Below are 19,930 nucleotides of genomic sequence, written 5' to 3'. Positions count from 1 at the left end.
TTTCTCATTTTCTGTATCTCTCTCTGTCTCTCCAGTGAGCACGTAGACTCTATAGTAAAAATCTCTCATAAAAAAAAAAAAAGCATTTACAGAGGGTCCACTTCCAGGCAAGAAGGAATAGCTGGAAACCAACTATTACCCAGATCCAGTGGCTTATAACTCACACTGGGCGCACATGCATGCAAGCTCAAGATGCCGAGAAGGGAATGGAGGAGAAAGGATTGTGGCATGGCCATCCCCCCTAGGAGGATGATTTCTCACTTTCTGTCTCTCTGTCTCTCTGACAAGTGCATGTGCCCTATAGCAAAAAACTCTCTTAAAAAATAAATAAATAAATAAGAACTATCAATAACATACGTGTTTCAAGGTGGCAAATAGCTGCCATGGGACAACTGCTGGTGAGGGTGAAGACTTCATATAGACAGAATGGAAGGCCCGTTGTGTCTAATGATGGGCAAGGCTGAGCATGACCAGGAGAGTCTCCGGTCTCCTACATGAGTAAAGCTAATCAAAGTTCTGATGAGCAAACTGGCTTAGTGGCTCAGAAGTTAAGAATTCTACATTCCACACTGGGATGTGAAATAGAGGAAAAAGGATTATATGACCATGTCCCACTGGAGGGGGTAGGGTTCTCTCTCTATTCCTGGCAATTAAAAAACAAAAACAAAAATTAACTCTGATGTTCTCTACTCCATACGAGCAGCCATTACTGTGCCTCTCCTCTGCCCAGGATCCTGAGAGCAGTCCCCCATGCAGGGTCCCTACCCCATGTGAAAGCAGTGGAGTAAACTGCCTTGGCTAAAAAGACTTCCAGTTTTGGCAATGGCTGTAAAAATTCAGAAAAAATAAAATACGTCCCTGTTTTGGTGAGGAGTGAGGGAGCAGTATCTAAGACTTCCTCTTGAATCATTTATTATGAAGCCTGGGGCCACTTGCAAAGTGTCCCTAATCACTTCACTCTCACTTCTGTGACCCCCAGGGCTTCACTCCATTCACCCGCTCTGTTTCCTCACATCCCAATATGGAAAATCTGCAATTATGTGCTAAGGTTGTGATGCAGATTTCAGACCACAGCAGTGGCTAAACCATCACTGATCTCACAATCTTCATGTAAGCTTCCATTCACTGTGCAGATATTTGTCCATCACTGATCCTGCAATCCCCACACAAGCCTTCATTCATTGCAGGAATATTTGTCTAGCCTCTTAGTGTTCTCCATCTTCTTTGAATCCTGGTCCCAGTTCAGCAGTTCAACTAATAAAATGAAAATGTTCACCCAACTCACCCCCCCCCTATAAAAAGAAAAACAATATAGGCAGGCCCCATGATGCAATAGTTTAGCAATGCTCTGATAAAGCTGGATCCCACATGGCCATCATGATTTAAAATCCTAACCCAGTTTCACACCAGGCTTGCATACATGGACCCAGGGTCCTGATTAGAGGAAAAAGGACTACAGCATGACCAGGCCCCACTAAAGTACCTCTCTGTCTGTCTCTCTCTCATGCACACAAGCTCTATCATGAATAAAAATCAACTTTTTAAATGAGCAAAAGATCTGAGCAGACATTTCCTCAAAGATGTACAAACGGCAAATAAATGAAAAGAATATCATTACTCATTTGGAAAAGAAAAATTAAAACTATAATGGGATACCACTACACTCCTATTATAGTAGCCAAAATTAGACTAATAATCCCAAGTATGAGTGAGGACACGGAAAAAATGGAACATTCACACAACATGTGACAATGTAAAATAGCACCCACTTTGGAAATCTTAATTGGGCTGAATGAAAACAGACTAACAAGAATATGTACAATACAAATACATTTATATAAAACTTTAGAAAATGCAAACTGACAATGAGAGAAGGCAGACCAGTGATTGATGGAGAAGTAGGGTGGCCTGGCACGGGAAGGAGAGGTTATTAAAAAGGTATGATGAAACTTTTCACAGTGATGAAAATGTTTACAATCTTAACTGTGGTGCACCCCTTAAAGGGGCGTGGTGCGTTGCAATCCCTTCTCCATTTCTCTACTCTGTCAGAATTTTGGGGCCACATTTACACATGTCCAGCCTATTTTTCAAGTTGGCAGAGTCAGGATTCAAACTACTCAGTTGGCTATGAGGGATCTGGCTCCTTTAACCAGGCCACAGGGACAGTCCTACACAGTTCATTATATGTTAACTATATTCAACAAAACTGTTTTAAAAATATATTAACCAGGAAAGAGAGAGGAAAAACTACTTGACATCTTATAAACTTGTAAGAATATAGTCACTTTAAGACACGAATTTAAAATTATCTTTTAAACATTACAAATAAGGAATCACTTCCTTTTGGAGGAAATTTTTGTTTAAAAACATTCTGTTTTAAATCATACAAAATTAAATGTTACCTATATAAAATAGTTTATAATTTTTAACTGCATTACATTTCAAATAATATTAATAAAAAATACTTTAAGTCATAACCAGAGTTCTATTTTCCTGTTACTCTTTTGAATACCTAAGGCTAAAATTAGGAGTCAGTTATGCCAGGAATACAAGATTAAAATCACCCTGCAATAAAATCTCCACTAAAAATTTTCCTAAAAGGAGCTAGCAAGTAGTGTGATAGTTAAGGCATGGCCAACCACAGTCTGAATCCCAGACCTCGTGGCTTGAAAATAATACTGGGCATATGTGCATGTGTATCCAAAATTCCAGAAGGAAAATGGAAAAGGGAGTACTGTGTAGCCATCCCTCCAGGGGATGATTTCTCACTTTTTCCCTTCTCTCATTGTCTCTGTCTCTCTCTCTCTCCAGCAAGAGCTCACACCCCATGGCAAAAGCTTTAAAAAAATAAATAAGTAAAATTCAGAATAAGAAGAAAAAACTACTGCCTAATAATAACATGTATGTGATCATTCTTAAAATTAATATTTATACTATATGTTCAATTAAATTTAATTTTTACTTAATAGTCTAAAAACAGTATCATACTATCTGAATATAGTGCCTTGAACAATCTATTTAGCTCTTCTAAATTAATCCGACCTAGTTGTTTTATTCAAAGTTCTCACTAAGGATTCTAAAAGACTTAAATAAGAAATGCTAATTAGAAATACCACTGCCATCATCATCATGTTGCTACTTTAGCCCCAACACTAACACCTCTGCAGAGAAAAACAACAAACCATAGGGGAAAAAAATAGTATGGGGATACTGAAGATATTCTAAAACATAATCAGAACCCCAAAAGATTTCTTCTTACTAAGAAATAAAAATTATAATTTTTACAAAATATTTTGCACAAATGCTCTGAACTTATATTAATAACAACCAATATTTTCCTTCCACTGGGATGTTTTCAATAAAGATTGTATAGTTTTTTCTTAGCGAGTTGGGGTAAAAACAGAGAGAGACCATATAGTGGTGCAGCAATGACAAAATGCTCTGCAATGCTGAACTCATGGGAAGGTCTCAAGTTCACATCCTGGGTACACACACAGGCTGGCTGAGGCTGGAAATGGACTGTGGCGTGAAGACTATATTGGAGGTGGCTTTCTCTGTCTCCCTTTTCCTTTCATTCTCACTCACATGAAAGTAAGAAATAAGGGGGGGGGGGTATCCTAAAATCAGGAAGCACAACACACAACCTACAATGGGAACAGAAGAGAATGAAGTCCTCCTACATCCCACAACCCTAGTTGGGTAGGTAGAGCCTCAAATCCAAAGGGCACCAGGCAAACTTCTAAACTAAAAACCAGTCTCATTACCAGGCCAGTTCTGTGGCCTAGTAGCTAAAGCAGCCAGATCCCACATGGTCAATGATGTAGACTGAGTCTCAGTCTAGTAGCTTAAAAACATGCCAGGAACATGTGCGAGTGTCCCACAAATCCTGACAGGATGGAAAAATGGAGAAGGAATTGCAGAGTGACAATGCCCCATTGGGGGTGCTTTCTCCCTCTCTGTCTCTCTCTGGTGATACCCTCTGGCAAATAAAAATAAATAAATGAAAAAACAATTCCACTATTGACATTAAACTATCAATACATCATTCTACTAAAAAGTGAGGGAAAAAAATGTATTTAGGTTTTCTGACCTTGTTACTTACTTTCCCAACTATCATCAAGACAAGAAAAATTCTATTCTGAAGATTATCTTCATTGATTCCATAAAATTACAAATCTTACCTATGAATGCAAGTAAAGATCAAAAAAGAATTAAATTCTACAAATGATATAGACTGAAAAACTAGGACACAAAAATACATCCAAAAAAGACTAGTAAATCCTGTCATCGGCTTAAGTAAATTCCACTTATGAACACTTCTGAGTCTGGGGTTGGACAATGGCACACACTACGCTCTGCAAGGCTGACTCACATGGGAATTTCCAGGTTTGAGTATGGAGACCTTCCTAAGCACACTGGCATGTGCACACCCATAACCCAGGAATGGCAGAGGCTGGCACAGATTATAGCAGCATCAGGACCTTTGTTAGGGGTGGAATCTCTTTCTTATCTCTCCTTGAAGAACTGGATTGAGAACTGTAGCACATATACTGTGGAATACTACTCAGCTATAAAAAACAAGACCCTGGCTTTTGACAGAAAGTAGATGAATATAGATTTATTGCTGAGTGAAGCAGGTCAGGCTATGAAGGAGAAACATTGTATGCCTCCACTTAATATATACCAAGAGTCCGCACTCTATAACCGAAACCGAATGACTAAAGGATACAGAAACACAGTAAATGGTTGTGAATACCAGATATAGTGTGGGAAGAGGGTGGATGAAGGAGTAGAGTCTGAGGAAGGATACTAAGGAGAAAAACAGAGAGGTATAGCATTAGTGAGACAAAGAAATGGGGTATTATCTATTGAAGATAATTTTATAATATTATCAACTGGACTGGGGAGAAACGTACACATGTTGGGATATTCACTTTGCAAGCTAAATAACATGGTTGAATGCATAAAAGAACTTGAAATAAAATAAAATTTAAAGAAAGAACTGAATAAACTTAAGGGAAATAACAACAACAGAAACCACTTCTGGGGCCAGTCAATGATATGGTGGTTAGGTGGCTGGATCCCAAATGGCTGACTGCACAGTTCAGATTCCAGACCTGGCTGCTTGAAAAACATGCTGGGCACATCTGCATACATTTCCAAAATCCCAAAAGGAGAAGTGGAAACAGGATTAAGGGGTGACCATCCTCTATAAAATGTGCTTTCTCACTTCCCTCTCTCTTTCCATCAAGCGTGCAGGCCCTCTAGCAAATTTAAAAAAAAAAAAATTCTGTGTCTTTATAGAGACAGTAGTTGTACAACACGGTGAATGTATTAACCACCACTGAATCTCAGTATACTTTAAAATAGTGAATTTCACCTAAAAGCTTAAAAAAAAGTTTCTAAGCATATTATGGGCTATGTAGCTAATTAAAAGCATGTATCTACTTTTCCCAATTCTCATGAAGAAGGAAGCATGTGGCTCTAATTGCTGTTGACTAAAAAATTCCAACGTGAAAGAGGAACTAATATGAGAATCATTTTCTTTAAAAAGTAGGGCTAGAAATTCAAGGCACCATACCTGAAGCTTACATTCCTTTGGATTTCTAATTGTGGAATCAGTTCAAAACACCAAACCTGTGTATTTACGATATTACTAAATGAGAACAAGACAATCACTAATCTCAGTATCCATTAAACTAATAACCTTAAATGTTGGAGTACACTGGACTTCCAAAAAAAAAAAAAATGTCATCCAACTTTTTAAGTTACTTAAGCCCCCTAGAAATCTGGTCTCATCCGTACAGCTCACTCTTCTTATAACTGCTGAGTTTAAAGTGCTCTTCTGAATCTCCTGGAATGTCTCATGTACTTGCACCCAGTTGCTTTTGTCATGTTGCTTCTCTGTGATGGAGGCCTTCTTCTAGTTAGCTAAATGTTAACTATGCTTCAAGACCCAATTCAAATCCTACCTCCTTCATTAATCTTCTCTCAGTAATTTATTCAGGAAGCCTTTATGGTCATTGTTAATAAACTGCTCCTAAGGACACTTACCTAATATTCTTTACTTCTGTATTGTAAAACAGTCCTCTGTGTTGTAAATTTATTTACCCAACTTATTTATGATGTCAAGTGAACTAGATCATGTTTCTCTTTAAAGTTATAATCTTCTAGAACGATGACAACACATTGTTTTACTAAAATGCTAAAGATGACATATATAAAAATAATAAAACTGACTACATAAATTCTCTTATTCTGATCTATTCTTTGTAAAAGGAATGCAAAAGTTAGCTATTTTCTTACCATATCAAAAAGCCTTTGTGGGAGCCAGCAGTTAGCGTAATGGCTATGTCGCTGGACTCCCACATAGTCGACCGCGGTTCACGTCCCGGACCCAGTGGCTTAAAACTCACGCCGGGCGCGTGTGCGTGCATGCCAAAGATCCCGAGAGGAGAATGGAGGAGAAGGGATTGCAGCGTGACCATCCCCCCTGGGGAGTGATTTCTCGCTTTCTGTCTCTATGTCTCTCTGTCTGTCTGGTGAGCGCACGTGCCCTATAGTGAAAAAAAACCTCTCCAAAAAAAGCCTTTTGTGAAAAGCCTAATACCATATTTTAGAATCATATAGCAATTATGAAATAATAGAAATTTTTGAATATACCTAATCGCACTTGATTTCTAATGCCCTGTTCAGAAAACAAACATTTCAATCTCAAATAAGATTCACATGCCTCGGGTATATAAGCAAAATTAATTGCATGTGATAACACACCACTATAAATTTAATTTCCTTTTCCAGTCTTACTGATTGCACTTCTGATGACAAGCACATAGCAGGTCAATTTCTCATCAGGAACAACAAATTTACACTCAATCTCCTAGGTTATAAACAATGTTTCGCCTCTCAATCTTCAACTAAGAAATGAAATTTTAATCAATATAGGCAGGTTCTCTGTCCAATACTCTAATCCCAAAGAGCTATACTTGTAGTTGCCATGTCTAAAAGTATTATTCAATCCTGAGAATCATCACAGTTCACTTTTTCAGCTAGAGCAGGCACACTTTTCAAGATCAAAGTGTACTTACTAGGAATTTACGCTTTAAAAGATAAAGTATTTTTTAAATATACTTTTTACTTATAGCTATAAACTACTTTATTTATACATCTATTTCTTGATATTTGTAAGTATATGTATATGTGCGAATGTGTGGCTATATATGCACACAATTCTGTCCAATAAAAAAGAAAATCTAAAACAATGAATAATCCAATAGCAACCATACTTCCAAACCAATGCATGGTATGTGGCTTCTAAAGAAGTCTACACAGTGGGACCAGCAGTTGGTGTAATGGCAACGTCACTGGACTCCCATGTAGTCGAACACAGTTCGAGTCCCAGACCCGGTGGTTTAAACTCACGCCAGGAGCATGTGCATGCGTGCCCAAGATCCTGAGAGGAGAATGGAGGAAAAGGGATTGTGGCATGGCCATTTCCCCCTGGCAGGGGTGATTTCTCACTTTCTATCTCTCTGTTTCTGTCTTTCTGGTGAGCATATGCGCCCTATAGCAAAAACCTCTCCAAAAGAAAAAAAAAAAAAAGACGACGACTACATGGTTATCACTAAAAGAACCAAGAATCTGGCAAAGGGCTGATTCCCAGGTTATAGGCTGGAAATATATATATGACAACTCTAGAAATTTCTGTCATATCAGATTGTAAAAAAAAAGGTTATCAGGGTCCAGTAGGTGATGTGGTAGGTAAGGCAGCTGGATCTCACATGGCTGACTACATACAGTCTCAGACTCAGCAGTTTAAGAAACACACAGGCAGTCGATAGATGGTGTGTTTACATTAATGAACTCCCACACTGCTGACTGCAGTTCAAGTCTTGGGCCTGGTGGTTTGAAAACTCATGCCAGGTGCATGAGCATGTGTACCCAAGATCTTGGGAGGAGAATGGAGGAAAAGGAATTGGAACATGCCATCATCCAGGGGGGAGATTTCTCACTTTCCCTCTTACTGCATGTGTGTGCCTCTCTCGCTATCTAGCTCTCACCCCCACTCCAGCGAGTACATGCATCCTAAGGCAAAAACTCTTTAAAAAAAAAAAAAAAAAAAGGGTGATTTCTCATTCTCCCCCACCCCACCCATCAGGGAGCATATGCATCCTAGAGCAAAAAAACTTAAAAAAAAAAATACTGAGAGATTTATTGGGTTGCCGGAAAAGTCATGACATATTTTTTCTATGCAAAAAGGGGTCAAAAATTACACAATATGTAATTTCTGGAATTTGCTTCAAAATCACTTGGGGCAAGGGTCTGAAACATGATTAACCATTATATTGGGAATTATTAAAGCTCGTGGTGGGTAATTGAGGTTCTTTTTATATTCTTTCTAGTTTTGTATATCTTTTTTTTTTTTTTGAGAGGTTTTTGCTATAGGGCATGTGTGCTTGCCAGACAGACAGAGAGAGACATAGAGACAGAAAGTGAGAAATCACCCCCTGGGGGATGATCACGCCACAATCCCTTCTCCTCCATTCTCCTCTCGGGATCTTGGGCACGCATGCACACGCGACCGGCGTGAGTTCTAAGCTACCAGGTCCGGGACACGAACCGCAGTCGACTACATGGGAATCCAGTGACATAGCCATTACGCTAACTGCTGGTTCCCTAGTTTTGTATATCTTTGAAATTCTCCAAAATAAAAAATTGGGGTGGGGTGGAGAATACTTCCACGTACTAGGAGTGGTTTGCTTGTTTCCCTCGGGAAAGATATTGGAAATGAAAAAGAATTTGAGGGGTAATTTCAAGTATTTTAGGCAACTCTCCCTAGAGACAGATAAATTCTTTTACAACATTTTATACATTCAAAAATTACTAATAACTATTTGCTACGTTTTTACTTTCTGCCAGTCATTCATGAAATTTTCTGACACCATGACTTGAGTAGGAACAACAGAATGGGTAGAAACACATAGAAGTAAATGTCTCGGGACCAGCAGGTGATGTGGTGGTTAAGGTACTGGACTATCGCATGGCCAGACTCTCGATTTGAGCCTTGAACCTGGCAGCTTGAAAATCACACTCCCCAAATCCCAGGAGAAGAATGGAGGAGAAGGGACTATGGTATGGCCATCCTCCGATAGGTGATTTCTTCCTTTCCCTCTCATTTTCTCTCTCTGTCTCTAGCAAATGCACACACCCTATACCAAAAACCTTAAAAAAAAAAAAAAAAAGAAAAGAAAATAATTAAATGCATTATTTAGACCTCTAGCTCTGGTTTACATTTTGAAGAAAAGGCAATAAATGTTTTTTTAAATTACTTAGGTTTAAGGATACAGTAAGCTAAAAAATGTTCCCCAAAATGGTATCTGGGTCAAATCCCTAGAATCTGTGATATTAACTTATCTGGAAAAAGGGTCTTTGCAAATTAATGAAGGATCTTGAGATGAGATCATCCTGGAATATCCTGGTGAACCCGAAATCCAATAACAAATATTCTTAGGTGCACAGAAAGAACAAGACAAAGAAAAGCAGCAGCAATAAGAGTTAAGAGGCCACAAGCCAAGGAAGCCAGGGGCAAAGCACAGTCTCTCCCTTCCAAAACCATACGGTACAGTCTTACACATAGCTAGACTTCAGACTTCTGGCTTCCAGAATTGTAACAGAATAAATTACTGTTCTCTGTGTGTGTGTGTGTGTGTGTGTGTGTGTGTGTGTGTGTTTTGAGAGTGATTTTTGCTATAGAGCGCTTGTACTCACCAGAGAGAGAAATAGAAAACAAGAAATGGGGGGGCTGGCCATGTTGCAATCCCTTCTCCATTCTCCTCTCGGGATTTTGGGCACGCATGCACAGACACCTGGCATGAGGTTCAAGCTGCCAAGTTAGGGACTCAAACCGCAGTCTACCTCGTGGGAGCCTAGTGACATAACTATTACACCATCTGCTGGTCCCCAATTACTGTTGTTTTAAGGCGCCAAGTTTGTGGTTAATAACAGCCACAGGAAATTAATACAAGGATCATCTAGTTTTTCAGTTATTGACTGCCTTTTCCTTCATATTGCTTCAAATAATTATGTTACTACTCTGAATAATTTTTAAAACATGTTTTTCATTTTGTGGGCAGAATTTTTTCTTTTATTCAATGACTTTTAATTAGTGCTGGAAAACTTCTCTCTGGTCACAACTTTTTACGATTCTTCCTATCTTTCTCATTGTAGTTTCTTCACTAAACACCTAAAGTGACCTTGCCTAAAAAAAAGAGCCTAAAGAGGAACTTGCCTTTTTTTTTAGTTGCTAACATAATTTTATCATTAATAGATATAATTTCCAATATATACCATTCAAACTTCAACATAGAGCATTCAATATATACCATTCAAACACTTTTTTTTTTTTTTTTTAAGATTTCTGCCATAGGTTGCTTGTGCTTGCCAGAGAGACAGAGAGAGAGGGAAAGTGAGAAATCACCCTCTAGAGTGAATGGCCATGCCACAATCCCTTCTCCATTCTCCTCTTGGGATCTGGAACACACACACGCACACACACCTGTCATGATACTTGAGCCACCGGGAACATCCCTTTCTTTAAACTCTGTCAACTTTAAGCTTTCACAGTTGTTCTAGCTTACTAATGGGTAGGTTAGGAAGTTCTGAAAGCGTCAGATACATTGATCTGGCATGTTATCTTTTCCTTTACAGTGTAAAGTCCACATCAGTAGTTCCCAGAACTTTTTTGTTTCATGATTCAATGTTTTCTGATTATACCTCCTCTATTTCATGACTTTCTCTGAAACTTAATTTTAAAAAAAAAGGAAATAGTGTGTTATCATTTACACTCTGACTTTCTATCTTGTTGATTTTTATAAGCCAGAGAAAATCTGAAGCACTGAACATACATTAAATACCCTACCATGTCACAAAGAAAGGATTACGAACCTGTATTCAAAACATTTCACTTCTTCCAGCTTCCTATCTATATGCTACCGAAAGTTGTATTTATTTTTATAACATAATTTTATGATCTATTTATATAACTACCTAAAGTCCTAAGAATAGGTCTTAAATCCTATCTCTTTCTGTGAAAGAGAAATTGGTATTTCTTCAATTCAATTAGTAACGCTATTTGATCTTCAGAAGCACAACATTCCTGACAGCCATTGCAGTATATTGAGCTCCAAAGAGAGAGAACTGGGGCAAGTGAGAGCCGGACGGGCACTGGGCGCCTCTGTGCCTCGCGGAGGAAAGATAACTAAACATGGGCAAAGGAGATCCTAAGAAGCCGAGAGACAAAATGTCATCATATGCCTTCTTTGTGCGAACTTGCCGGGAGAAGCACAAGAAGAAGAAGAAGCACCCAGATGCTTCAGTCAACTTCTCAGAGTTTTCTAAGAAGTGCTCAGAGAAGTGGAAGACCATGTCTGCTAAATAGAAAGGTAAGTTTGAAGATATGGCAAAGGCGGACAAGGCCCGTTATGAAAGAGAAATGAAAACCTATATCCCTCTAAAAGGGGAAACAAAAAAGAAGTTCAAGGATCCCAATGCACCCAAGAGGCCTCCTTCGGCCTTTTTCTTGTTTTGTTCTGAATATCACCCCAAAATCAAAAGAGAACACCCTGGCCTGTCCATTGGTGATGTTGTAAAGAAACTGGGAGAGATGTGGAATACCACTGCTGCAGATGATAAACACCCCTATGAAAAGAAAGCTGCTAAGCTGAAGGAAAAATACGAAAAGGATATTGCTGCTGCACGCTGAGCTAAAGGAAAAGCTGATGCAGCAAAAAAGGGAGTTGTCAAGGCTGAAAAGAAGAAAAAGAAGGAGGAGGAGGAAGATGAGGAAGATGAAGAAGATGAGGAAGAACAGGAAGATGAGGATGAAGATGAAGATGATGATGATGATGAAGAATAAGTTGGTTCTAGTGCAGTTTTTTTTCTTTGTCTGTAAAGCATTTAACCCCCCGTACACAACTCACTCCTTTTAAAGAAAAAAATTGAAATGTAACGCTGTGTAAGATTTGTTTTTAAACTGTACAGTGTCTTTTTTTGTATCGTTAACACACTACCGAATGTTTCTTTAGATAGCCCTGTCCTGGTGGTATTTTCAATAGCCACGACCATGCCTGGTACAGTATGGGGGTAGTAAATAGGCATGGAAATTTAAAGCAGGTTCTTGTTGGTGCACAGCACAAATTAGTTATATATGGGGATGGTAGTTTTTTCATCTTCAGTTGTCTCTGATGCAGCTTATATGAAATAATTGTTGTTCTATTAACTGAATACCACTCTGTAAATGCAAAAAAAAAAAAAAAAGTTGCAGATGTTTTGTTGACATTCTGAATACTTCTAAGTAAATACAATATTTTTGTTAAAAAAAAAAAGAAGCACGACATTCCTGTGAATGAACTAGATAGATTTAGTGTGTTCTTTAAAGAACACAAAAGTCCATTTTTTAAAGTAAAAACTACAAATGTCATTTCCACAAAGAATATGAATATGTAGCTTTCTCAATGTACAGGTGTAACAAGAAATCCATAAGATGCACCCTTCAAAACTAACTGCATTACACGGCTCTGCATAGCAATCAAGTCTTCCCATCTTTTCTAAAGAAAGATAATGAAGGATAAAACACCGTTCTTTAAAAAGTGACTATTATCTTGTTAGCTTGGCTCTTGTCTCAGCTTCTGCTCTTAGCATCTGTATTTCTTCATGGTTCTCAAAACAAGGTTACAGTGGCTACAAATAAATCTAGCATTTGTTTTGAGGGTTAAATTCAATATTAGTCCCTGCTACTGTCTTTTCATGGAACATTACCTCACTTCAAGCAGAAGGATTTTTGAAAATAGACAATAAATAAATATTCATACTGACAAAAGAATATTAACAGAAAAAGGGAAACCTTAAAAAGCTACTCTCCAGCAACTGCCCCTTTGAAAATGTAACAAATTAAGTGTCAAGTGAATTTATCTCTAAGTCAGAAAAGTCTGGTAAATACATTATTTTTAAAGAGGGAATGATGCAGGATAACAAATTAGAAAACAGGAGGAAGGGGGGGCAAGATTAGAAATAATACAAAAAGTAATGTACATGAATGTATATAATTAACAGTAATCCTGTACATGGAAAAACCACTTCATGAATTTTAGAAATACAATTCAATCTTCTGTTCTCTGAAACTAAAAAGCAAGCTCTCATGTGTTAAAACAACAAAATTCTTGGGACAGAGATGAGGTGGAAAAAGATGCCTGAATGGACTCTGTCCATTCAAGCATATGATCAGAATGAATAATTTAAACTTACTTTCATCTTCAATGCCACTAAGAGCTCTGAATTCTAAGGAGCTTAGGGAGATTGTAACACATCTGCTAACCAAGTATTATAGAATAAGCAGAAAGAACCCTAACCAAACATTCTGACAAAGCCTGTTCACATTTGGGAGGGGAGAGAGATTACAGAGGAAATGGTAGAAAAGCAGAAACGAGTGTGCTGGTCAGTTACTTAAATCTTTCTTACTTGTATCTAACTTGTGCAGTTTCACAAAGTCAGATACTGTGTTAGGCTAACTAAATCAGAGCTGTATTAAAACTAACATTACCTATGTATACTCCCCATCAAAAGGAAGGTACTATAAGAAAAATAAAAAAGAAAAACTATCAAGCAGTGGGTCTTTCATTTTACTTCAAATAGCTTAAAGAATACATTCCATTGAATAGATACATATGAAAAAAAAACACAACTTACATATGAGTTTTTTTTTTAAGAATTGTTTTATTTTATTTTATTATTTATTATTATTTTCCAGTTTTTGATCAGAAAGAGAGAGGAAAAGTGAGAAAGCAAGTCACCAGGTCTGGGACTCAAACTGCTGTCAGCCATGTGGGAGTCCAGTGCCTTTAACCACCATGCCACCCACTGGCCCCCATATGATCTTTCAAATATATGCTTAAATCATGTATCTTTGGAAGGAGGAATATCAAATATGTAAAAATACAAAAAGTGGTTTAGTGTCTTGCAAAAAATGCGGTTTTTCAAGAGTTTTATAAAGTAGTTTCTCGGCATAGGCTGGCATCAAACCAGTATGATGCCACAAAAACAAAACCTTTAAAACAAGGATCTCATGTCATCTGCTTCTATGCTCATTTTAAAGGAAACTACCTGTGTCATCTCAGACTATATCCTATGAGATTATGATGGTAGCATTGTAAAGCAACAACAACAATGTCTAGCCCTCTAACCAATAGGTAAATTTCTACATCGGAAGGTAATAAACAGGTCAGGAGAATTTTAAAATTAAACACAAACGAAAAAGCAAGCTGAGTTAATTTGCTCTTCTTTTTTCATAAATAGTACTTTGACGTCAAGGAAAACTAAAGAAAAAGATCCATATTTATTCCTACTTCTTGAAGTGCTCGGTAAATACGTAAGCTACATGCCTATTTTTATAAATAGTCAAAAATGACAAAAATCCCTGGTTTCAAGGGACTTACATTCCAGATAAAGAGAGAGAATTAACAAATCAATTTTTAAAAAGACAAAATACCAGGCCAGCAGGTGGCATGGTGGTCGGAGTGCTAGACTCCCACATGGCCAAGTGCGGTTCAAGTTACAGATCTTGCAGCTTGCTTTCTTTCTTACCTCCATCTCTCTCTCTGGTGAGTGCATGTGCCCTACAGCAAATTTAAAAAAAGGTAAAAATCAAGTAATACTTTAAAAACATACAAACAAAATACTAGAGAGCAACAAATTTTATGCAAAGATGATAAAATAAATAAAAATAAGTAAATAAAATAGGGTGATGCAATATAAACTAAGTGGGTATACCGACTGGGCTTTCAGAAGAGCTCTTGAAAGACACAGCCACTGAATAATCTAATGAATCTCAAGAGAGAATGAGAGTAAAGCCTTAAACCAAGAGCAAGCATGGTCTGATATAGGTATAAAAAGAAAAGCAATGTGACTGATGCCCAGTAAGCAAGGGGGAAAACGTAGAAGGTGAGATCATGAACATAGGACCAGATTATGTGAGAACTTGTAAGTCACAGTAATAAAAATGGACTTCAAAAAGTTCATGGGAAAGCCAGAACAGCCCTTCTTCAAGAGACAGACAGCTCCATGGCTCCTGTGATCTAGCCATTTGGGGAGAAAGGAAGATGTCCCACTGATAACTGGGCCTCCAGCATCCAAAACTCGCGTGGTAGGAAGATCCCTTTCAAGTCTCCTGTCTCTATCTGCCTTTGACTCTCTCTACGTCTGTCTCTGTCCTCTCTCTCTCTCTCGCTCTTTTTTTTTAATTTTTTATTTTAGAATTTTTTTAAGGTGAGGCATTTTACAGGGCCCTTTGGCCCCTCCCACCTAGTCCTTTATCTTGTTAATACCCCCCTCTCCTCCTCCCAGAACAGCCCTTCTTCAAGAGACAGACAGCTCCATGGCTCCTGTGATCTAGCCATTTGGGGAGAAAGGAAGATGTCCCACTGATAACTGGGCCTCCAGCATCCAAAACTCACGTGAACAGCCCTTCTTCAAGAGACAGACAGCTCCATGGCTCCTGTGATCTAGCCATTTGGCGCGGCGTGCAAGCGCGGTTTTCTAATTTTTGAGTTTTATTGAAATTTTTTGAATATTAATTTTTCTTTTTAGATTTATTTAAAAGTTCTTCTCTTCTTTTTCACTGTTTCTTGTCTGTTTTTTTGCTGTTGGTATTGTTTCCCTCTCTCTGCTTCTTTTTCTGCACACTCCTCGACCCTCTGATTGAACTTACAAGTTTGGGAAGAAACCGACCATCCACCAGATGACTAGAAATCGCTGCAGGACCACAAGAAATATGGGGAAGCAGGAAAATACCTCTCCCACAAGGGAAAAGGATAGCTCCTCTTTATCCACACACAGTTCAATGGAAATCATGGAAATGTCTGATAAAGAATTCAGAACATTCATAATGGCAAAGCTAACAGAGATGGAAGAGAAGAGAGACAAGGAACTGCTGAAGAGGAAGGAGAAAGGAGTTGAAGAGTTCCAGGAGGTAAGGAAATTCATGCAAGATCTAAAAGAGGAATTTCACACTTTACAAAAGAATCAGATGGAACTGTTAGAGATGAAGGCTATAATACAAGAAGTCAAAATCTCCCTTGAAAGTATTAAAAGCAGACTAGATCATACAGAAAATAGAATCTCTAATGTAGAAGAGAAAATGGTTGGCCTAGAAAAATCCACCGCGAAGACTGAGAAAATGGCCCAAAAATTTGAGAATAATATGCGAGAAGTACTAGATACCATCAAACGTCCAAACATCCGGATAATAGGCATCCCAGAAGGTGAAGAGACTCATAAGGGCATTGATAATCTATTCCATGAAATCTTACAAGAAAATTTTCCAAACCTGGAGAGGCACTCAAAGATTCAGTCCCAAGAAATACAGAGGACCCCAAATAGAATCAACCCAAGAAGATCTTCTCCAAGACACATTATAGCCAGATTGACCAAAACCACAGACAAAGACAAGATACTAAGACTGGCAAGAGAAAAAAGGCAAGTTACCTACAAAGGGTATCCCATCAGACTAACGGCAGACCTCTCATCGGAAACAATGAGAGCGAGGAGAGAATGGGAAAATGTATTCAAAGTATTAAGGGAAAAGCAATTTCAACCGAGAATTCTGTACCCAGCAAGGTTATCGTTCATTTGGGAAGAAAAGACACGAACTTTCCCAGATAAACAAAACCTGAAAGAATTTACCAGCACCAGACCGGATCTCCAAGAAGTTCTTAAGGGAGTGCTATGTCAGTAAAATTAAATGCAGACACACAGAAATAAGAGTTCAGAAACTAAGAAAATGGGCAACTTAATTGTAGGGCCAAAAGCTGGAGTTGAGTATTACATCCCAGATTTCAATCTGGAACATCGAACCTCAACAGATACAGAAGAAAGATTAAGTACATGAGACTGAACTGATGAAACAGTATTCTACGACTTGACTAAAATATTGCTGCTTTTCTTCTAAGCTTTGTTGTCTGGTTTTAAGGACTTTTGTCCTGTCTTCAGCTATCAATAGATTCATGTTCCGACTATTTGAACAGAATACTAACCTGTTTCTAGGCTTTAAGTTTCAAAGAAATATCCTTACCAGTTCAAAACTGCTTTTCTTGAAACCATCGGCTGATCTTGCTATTGAAAGTAGTTAGATTACTTATGATATTGTGTGACCAACGAAATGTTGGGGGAAAAGGGATTGAAGACAACTGTAGACAGCAGAGATAGTGTAATAAGAGAGTGGAATAGGGCAGAGGGCTAGACATGGGGTAAAAAAACATATATATGAAAGTAGAAATGGAATATTATGGATGATAACATGCATTATTAAGCCACTATATAGTATATTCTAGATGGGAAACCACATTTAGAATGTTGTGATGATGCTCAGGGAATGAATGTAAATTAATAAAAAAAAAAAATTTTCAGAAGAAAAAAAAAAAAGGCATTAGAAATACCTATTTGATGACTGCAGTTAAGCTATATAGCCCTAGTTAGGTGCTACTTTACAGTATGTTCATTCTATTCACTGAGGTTTATTTCATGGGAAAGAAAATGCACAAAGAGTTTAAAGCCAGCCCCATGGACTAGTGGTTAAGAAAGGGGGATCCCCCATGGTCAACCAGTTTAAATCCTGATCCTGGTAGCTTGAAGAGCACTCTAGGTGCATGTGGCATGCATGTCCAAAATCCAGACAGCATGAAGAAGTGTAAAAGAAAAGGAATTGCAGGGTGACCATGTCCCATTAAGGGGTGCTTTCTCCCTCTCTTCCTCTCTCCATCTCTTATTGAGGAGACTGCGCACCCTCTGGCAGTTAAAAAAGAAGAGTCTATTTTAGTGCAAAAGAAAATTGAAATCCATGCATAGTTTTTTCATAATACACATTTTCCACCAACTTTTTAAATTCCCCCATGTTTTTTACATTACATCCTTGGTTTGTAGGAAGCAAGTAGACTTATAACTGTGATGCTTTTTGTAAAACTATGTCAGAGACACTACTGACCAAACAAGCAAAATATTTTTCATGAGGGTCCAAAGATGATTTCTGTCAAATGTTGTGTTCAACAAAAGCTGACCTTCTCTAAGAAATTAGTATAAATATACTTTATTTGAACTCTGAAATCATGCTTTCTCTATTCTCTGAACTCTACAAAATTCAGAACCAAATTTACAATTAAGTTTCTGATAACTGTACAATACTTATGATATCTATTTAAAAAAAATCTTACTTTAGAATAGTTTCAGATTTACACAAAAGTTGCAAAGATAAGTATAGAGTTCCCATACACCTTCCACCCAGTTTCCCAATCATTAACTCTTACATGAAAACAGTATATTAATCACAACTGATAAATCAATAGTAATACATTACTGGCAACAGTAGTCTATAATTTACTCAGATTTCCCTAGTTTTTACCTGATTTTGTTGGTTTGTTTCAGGATTCTTTTAGTATACAATATATTCTATGTATTAAAATTACTCTACCATTATCTCACTATTCTAACTTCATTTTCCTCTTATTCTAGGCACTACTATCTACTGTTATCTAAAATATTACATATAATTCTATAAACTCTGCCAACACCTCTGAAATCTATGTGTAACAATAAAAAAAATTACACAAATTTTATTCAAGAATACCAGTTTTTTTAAAAAAGACATCATAAAAAAAGGTTTATGTTTCAACATTAGTTTCATAGCTGGAATTCCCTTTTGTTGTCACCTAGAACTCTCATAACTATCATTGTTAAGCCGTACACACTAAATTTGATTTCAGGTTGCACAAATCTAAAATGAAGGTTAGACAAAGTGATCTTTTATTGTCAGATTCTCACATTTTTCTACCACAAAGAGTAGAACACATCAATGCTTCTATATAAAAAATACTACATTTTAAAAAGAAGATGGCAATGAAGTTTGAAGATTTCCTTGAAATTAATTCAGAGTAAAAATTAAAATAGATCAACTAAATATAGTGTATAAGCTGTATTTATCTGATGTCAAAAGTATCCCAGAGAAGGAAGAGGATTATTCCCCACACCAAAAAAAGAGCTGTCAACATTCACCCAACTAGATTAATTATATAAGGTAACTGAGACAACAAAGTAGGGGAGGGCATGAAAAAGTTTAAAAATATTTTCCACTATTTTATTGGGTCATCAGGAAAGTCGTGATGCATTTTTGCATAGAAAAAAATAGGTCATGACTTTCCCAACAACCTAATATGTCACTGAAAACGTGGCATTTCTAACATCAAATGGGTACTATAATTAAGAATTCTGTTTCCAGGGACCAGGCAGTAGAGAAGCAGTAACAAAACTGGACCCAAATGGGAAAGGTCTTAGGTTTGTGTCCACCCTAAGCTCTCTGAGTGCACACACATGCCTATAAGCCAGGTCAGCTGAGACTAGGGGTAGGTTGCAAGGGGAAGATGCTGCCCAACCCATGGAGGAAAAAAATGGATAAACTGAAAATTAAAAATGATAAAGAGTTCTGTTTTCATATCTATAAAAAATCATGCATCAGAACAATCCCTTTTAAGGTGTTCACTTAATACTTCACTAATGAGAAACACTCATTTGCAGTTTAATTCAATTCATCACAAATACCAAGAGGTAATACCCTCACTGGCACCAGCAATTTAAAAAATTACATTAATTATATAAACACAATACAGTTTTAGCATCATTTTCCAAATATTCCTCAAAACCAGAATGTTACTCCATGAAAGTTTGACACTTATGACTCTAAACATGTTTGCTCCTCCACATTAATAATATCCACAGTTGGGGCCGACAGGTGAAATGGTGGGTAAGGGCACTAGATTTCCATATGGCCTACCACGGTTTGAGTCCAGGACCCAATGGCTTGCTTTCTCACTTTCTCTCTCTCTCTCTCTTC

General features: G+C 37.6%; 1 protein-coding gene and 1 pseudogene across 1 annotated transcript in view; one reads left to right on the top strand and one right to left on the bottom strand.

Annotated features, from left to right (window-relative positions):
• XPR1 (xenotropic and polytropic retrovirus receptor 1) overlaps positions 1-19,930 on the bottom strand; it is a gene marked incomplete in the record, with an annotated part of 233,170 nt that overhangs the window by 172,619 nt on the left and 40,621 nt on the right.
• On the top strand, positions 11,216-11,914 carry LOC102487194 (high mobility group protein B1 pseudogene; annotated as a pseudogene).

Source organism: Tupaia chinensis, unplaced genomic scaffold (assembly GCF_000334495.1).
Source record: "Tupaia chinensis unplaced genomic scaffold, TupChi_1.0 Scaffold000074_1, whole genome shotgun sequence".
NCBI classification, from domain to species: Eukaryota; Metazoa; Chordata; class Mammalia; order Scandentia; family Tupaiidae; genus Tupaia; species Tupaia belangeri.
The sequence above is the reverse complement of the archived record's forward strand: the minus strand, read 5'-3'. Positions and strand labels throughout refer to the sequence as shown.